Below are 6,126 nucleotides of genomic sequence, written 5' to 3'. Positions count from 1 at the left end.
AGCCAGGTTGGTCTCAATAACCTGACTTCATGATCTGCCTGCCTCGGCCTCCCAAAGTGCTGGGATTACAGGTATGAGCCACTGCACCCAGCCTTAACCTCCTCTTTTTATAAGGACACCGGTCTTATTAGATTAGGGATCACCCTAATGACTGCATTTTAACTTGATAACCTCTGTAAAGACCCTGTCTGGAAATAAGGTCACATTCTGTGGTAGTGGGGGTTAGGACTTCCACATTTAAATTTTGGGTGGAGGGGACATAATTGAACCCATGTAACAGTGGACATTCTCCCCATGGGTATCCCCCTCCTCACCGGTTCAAACTCCCTGGCCAAAACCATGTGGCTTACAACATGCCAGAAGAGAAAAGGACCCCATAATTGTGTTAATTGCCACAATACCAGATCTGCAATTAATATGCCACAGAACAAAGAAGAAATCCACTAATCGCACATAATTGGACCTAAACCACACCCTCTGCAGAGCCGGAGCTCCCCTTCATCCTGCTCAGGGCAAATCTCTGGGGGAAGCTCAGAGGTGGGGACGGACAGGACAGTGGGGCACCCTGGTTGGATCCTGTCTGGAGCCAGGCACCAAAGCCTGGCCTTTGTGGCTAGAGGTAAGATAAAGGAGTCCAAGGGCCTCTTAGCTTCAGGCTGCAGAAGTGGGGTTTCCAGAGCTTTCTGCAAGTCCCGACACTGTGGCAGCCTGACTGGGGCCTTGGCAGACACCTGGCTCAGGGAGGAAGTGATTCAGGCGCTTCGGGGGTTGTTCTCTGCAGCACGGTGTGACTCACGTACAGGTGAGGACTATCTGGGGCCCTGGGGCAGGTCTGGGTTGACTTCGGAGACATAACGCTCAGGGCTGCCATTGCTCCTCATCCCTAGAGTGGCAGACAGGTCCAGGGGCACATGGGTGAGTGCTGCAGCACGATGCTCGTGTCCCTTCTTCCTGGTGCCCATCTCAGCAGCAGGCCTGAGTGCTCTGTGTCTCTGTGGCCCCAGAGACAGGCTACTGGAGACTGTCCTGCCCGTGCTTGCCTCCTGCAGCTGGAAGGTGTCCTGCTCAGGCCTGGAAGCTGGAACTAGCTGTGGTCTTAACATGCAGCACCTCCTGCCCAGCGTTGGCGTCAGGCAGAGCCTTCCCCGCCCTCCACCATGTGTGGGGGCTCCTTGCCCTCGGCCTACCCATCTGCCTCCTCCTTCAGCTCCCTGGCTTGGCTGCAGTAGAGCAGGGACAGAATGAGGCTTCAGCCTGCAGCTCAGATGGTCTTTCTTCACCCACTTGGCACAGCTCCAAGCTGGGCTTGTGCTGCCAAGGATCAGGGGAGGAAGGGGATTCACAGACTCCTCAGCACCACCCCTCTCCGGGCCACTAGGTCATCCCTACTTCCCATGGTCCGGGGCAGAGGGCGAGGAGCCCATGTTGCTCTGGCGCACTTGCCGTTTGCCTCCCTGCCTTTCCCAGGCTGCTCTGGGCTGCCTCCCTGGCTCCTGCTAAGCCAGCTGCAGGGAGGCTCATTGAGAATTCTCGGAGCCCCATCCACTGGCTGTGAGGGGAGAAGCCTGTCTTCCTCAGACCAGCGGTCTTCTCATTTGCATCCCCTAAATCAATGCCCTCTGATGATCAAAGTACCAGCGCTGCAACTCCAATGAGGCCGGCTGAGTGAGAAGGGAGAGGAGGCAGGATTGCCCTCCCTTCCTGCTGCCCCTTCAGGCCCAAGGGGAACTGGAAAGCAGAGGCCCTGGGGGATCCCTGGCAGCAGGGTGCACACAGGAGTAAAAGCAGAGACGTCCCTCCCTGGGTAAGCGTTCCCTTCCCGGCTTTTCCCACAGGCTGGACAAGGAATAGGGCAGTGGCAGGCTCCTGTCAACAAGGCTTGCTGGGACGTTCTGGACCCCCAGAGCGGGCATCTGGAGATCCCTGGGGTGTGGGTCAGCTCCACAGGGAGGGAGGGCTCTGGGAGGAAGGCACCTAGCTGGGTCTCCCTCATCAGGGACCCAGGGACTTAGTCCTCAGCAACTCAAAAAATTAGAAGGATTTGGCCAGGTAGAGGGAGGAGGAGAGGAGGAGGGTCAGCCACACCTACCCTGTCCATGCCCTGGGGGTTGCGGGATGCCCAGTAATGGTCCTAGCTAGAATGAGAGCCACCATTCACTGAGCACTCACAATGGGTCGGACACCTCAGACACCTGCATTTCATGTGTTATGTTGTTGCTGTTTTTTATACATGTGTTTTTTTTTTTTGAAATGGAGTCTCACTCCGTTGTCCAGGTTGGAGTGCAGTGGTACGATCTCAGCTCGCTGCACCTCCACCTGCTGGGGTCAAGCAATTCTCCTGCCTCAGCCTCCCAAGTGGCTGAGATTACAGGCACACACCACTACACCTGGCCGATTTTTGTATTTTTAGTAGAGACGGGGTTTCACCATGTTAGCCAGGCTCAAACTCCTGACATCAAGCGATCTGCCCACCTCAGCCTCCCAAAGTGCTGGGGTTACAGGCATGAGCCATTGTGCCTAGCCCATGCTTTCTCATGTTTAATCTACACAACATCCCTATGAAGCCCATGTCATTACTGTCCCTATTTTGTAGATGAGAAAATAGACAGGAGAAGCCACAGAACTAGGAAGTTGCAGAGCCAGGATTAAATGAGAGAAGGTTCAAGAAGCGTATGGACACCTGAAAGGGCTGCTTGCAAGTGAAGAGGCATGTCTGTATGAGGGTGAGTGCGTGCTCTGGCTTGAGATGATCAAGACAGGTTTGTCCTTACATAGAGAGGACTTCCTGGCAGCCTACGGTCAGGGATCCCCCTCCCGCCACTGCTCCATCCCCGTGTCTTGGCTCAACTCTGATACCCACCATATAATGAGTTCTCAGAGCTGGAGGGGGCTATCAAACAGGATGGACACAAGCAGCCAAGCAGTTCTTCCACCTTGGTGCCCCTCTGTCTTCTCGTGGCCTTGCAGAAACGTTCACCATCAAAGCAGTAATGTGGGGAAGAGCGTCAGCTTTAGGGCTACGGATCTAGGTTTGAATCCTGGCTTTACCACTTTGCTGTGTGATTTTGGGCAAATCGCATAACCTCTCTGAGCCCCAGTGTCCTTTTCTGTAAAATAAGGATACTAATTGTATTCATAAGACCGGGCGCAGTGGCTCACACCTGTAATCCCAGCACTTTGGGAGGCAGAGGCTGGTGGATCACTTGAGGCCAGGAGTTCAAGACCAGCTTGGCCAACATGGTGAAACCCCATCTCTACTAAAAAGACAAAAATTAGCTGGGTGTGGTGGTGGGTGCCTGTAATCCCAGCTACTAGGGAGGCTGAAGCAGGAGAATCACTTGAGCCTGGGAAGCAGAGGTTGCAGTGAGCCAAAATTACGCCACTGCACTCCAGCCTGGATGACAGAGCGAGACTCCATCTCAAACGTAATTAATAATAATAATAATTGTATTGATTGCATGGGATTGCCACCAGCATGAAATCAGAAAATGAATGTAGATTGTTTCCTGGAGGGTTAGCCCACAGAATAATGTGTGGGCTGTATTTGTATTTCTAGATCTCTGGGGGTGGGATGGGTGTTAATCCGTTACCCAGAAGAGGAAGGAGGAAAAAGAGCTGTGTCCGCAAACAACTACATGAGCGGGAGGCTGGAGAGGACTAGACTCCCTGAAGTCTGACTCTGATTTTTACTGAAGTTTTCTGGCCTAGGGAGTTTCAAGGTCAAGGAAAAAGCACCAAAAAGCCAGAAAAGCCTCATCTGAGGCCTGGCTCTGGTACTTCTAAGCTGGAAGGTCTTTTTTCAGACACAGGGTCTTGCTTTGTCACCTAGGCTGGAGTGCAGTGATGCCATCATAGCTCACTGCAGCCTCAAACTCCTGGGCTCAAGTGATCCTCCTGCCTCAGCCTCCCGAGCAGCTGGGACTCAGGCACCTGCTACCATGCCCAACTAACTTTTTTGTTTGTTGGTTTGTTGGTACAAATGAGGTTTCACTATATTGCCCAGGCTGGTCTCGAACTCCTGGCCTCAAGATATCCTCCTGTCTCAGCCTCATCAAAGAGTTGAGATTACTGGTACGAGCCACTGTGCCTGGTCAGTTGAATGGTCTTGACAGGCCACTCAACCCCTCTAAACTCCTGCTTCCCACCAGTTAAAGGGGAATGATAAGAACCTCTATCCAGGAGATTCCTGTTAGACCCAAATGCATATAGATGCTCTTTGAAAAAGGGAGTATACTTAAAAATGCAAATGCTGACATCCTACATGAAAGTAGTTATGATGGCATCATCATCTCCTTAGACTTTTCTTTCTTTCTTCCTTTTTTCTGAGATGGAGTCTCCCACTGTCACCCAGGCTGGAGTGCAGTGGTGTGATCTCAGCTCACTGCAACCTCTGCCTCCCAGGTTCAAGCCATTCTCCTGCCTCAGCCTCCCAAGTAGCTGGGATTACAGATGCCTGCCACTGCTCCGGCTAATTTTTGTATTTTTAGTAGAGATAAGGTTTCACCATATTGGCCATGGTTCGCCAGGCTGCTCTCAAACTCCCGACCTCAGGTGATCCACTTGCCTTAGCCTCCCAAAGTGCTGGTATTACAGGGTGGCCACCGTGCCCAGCTCCTCCTTAGACCTTTTTTTTTCCCCGGAGACGGAGTCTTGCTCTGTTGCCCAGGCTGGAGTGTAGTGGCGTGATCTTGGCTCACTGCAACCTCCACCTCCCGGATTCAAGCGATTCTCCTGCCTCAGCCTCCTGAGTAGCTGGGACTACAGGCATGTGTCACCACGCCCAGCTAATTTTTGTATTTTTAGTAGAGATGGGATTTCTCCATGTTGTTCAGGCTGGTCTCGATCTCCTGACATCAGGTGATCTGTCCGCCTTGGCCTCCCAAAGTGCTGGGATTATAGGCGTAAGCCACCGCACCCAGCCTAAACTTTTCTTTCTTTTTCTTTTTTTTTCTTTCTTTACTTATTTAGTGTTTTGAGATGGAGTCTCACTCTGTCACCCAGGCTGGAGTACAGTGGCATGATCTTGGCTCACTGCAACCTCCACCTCCCGGGTTCACGCCATTCTCCTGCCTCAGCCTGAGTAGCTGGGACTACAGGAGCCTGCCACCATGCCCGGCTATTTTTTGTTTGTTTGTTTGTTTGTTTAGTAGAGACGGGGTTTCACCGTGTTAGCCAGGATGATCTCGATCTCCTGACCTCGTGATCTGCCCGTCTCGGCCTCCCAAAGTGCTGGGATTACAGGTGTGAGCCACTGCACTCGGCCTTTTCTTTTTTTTTTAAACCATCATACCCAACAGCCTCCCTCAGTTCCAACATATATGATAGAACTATGGATAGAACCCAGGCCTCCTGACTGTAAGCTTGGTGCTGTTTCCTCTGTGCCATTTCCTCTGCAATGTAGGGGAAGCCATGACCCTTCTGCCCAGTTTCCCTCCTCTTTGCTCCTCCCTGCAAACCCAGCCCAGTCCCTTGGCACTGGGGTACTATGTGTGGACAGACACGTCGTGTTTGGCTTGTGTATTCCCAGAGGGTAGGGATCACGTTTGCCTACATGTTGTGTGCTGCATAGTGCGTTGGGGTGTATAATTCGTGCTGCAGAATAAAATAGCCGCCGCCTCCCCACCACCACACACATACACAAGGGACCTCCCCCGGCTGCCCATCCACAGAGGGAAGGGGAACATGCTGTGTGTTGCCTTTGGTTTTGCAGCGGGAGGGAGCATGAGCACAAACCCCCAATCCTCGTCCCACCTTTGGGGGTGCGGACATGAGCTGCCTGGCCTCTGGGGAAGGTGAGGTTTTCTTTCTCTGGAAATTCACCAGCCAGCAATAGCTGATGCTTCATGCTTGGGAATGCTCTTAGTTCTTCCTTTGCAAATGGAGAGCCATAGAGAGCGTTAGAAAGAGTCTGAAATAGGCTTGGTGCGGTGGCTCATACCTGTAATCCCAGAACTTTGGGAGGCCAAGGTGGGCGGATCACCTGAGGTTGGGAGTTCGAGACCAGCATGACCAACATGGAGAAACCCCAACTCTACTAAAAATACAAAAATTAGCTGGGCGTGATGGTGCATGCCTGTAATCCCAGCTACTAGGGAGGCTGAGGCAGGAGAATCACTTGAGCCCAGG

This window comes from Colobus angolensis, unplaced genomic scaffold, assembly GCF_000951035.1.
Source record: "Colobus angolensis palliatus isolate OR3802 unplaced genomic scaffold, Cang.pa_1.0 Scaffold149, whole genome shotgun sequence".
In the NCBI taxonomy this organism is placed as follows: Eukaryota; Metazoa; Chordata; class Mammalia; order Primates; family Cercopithecidae; genus Colobus; species Colobus angolensis.
This window is presented reverse-complemented; position numbering follows the sequence as displayed.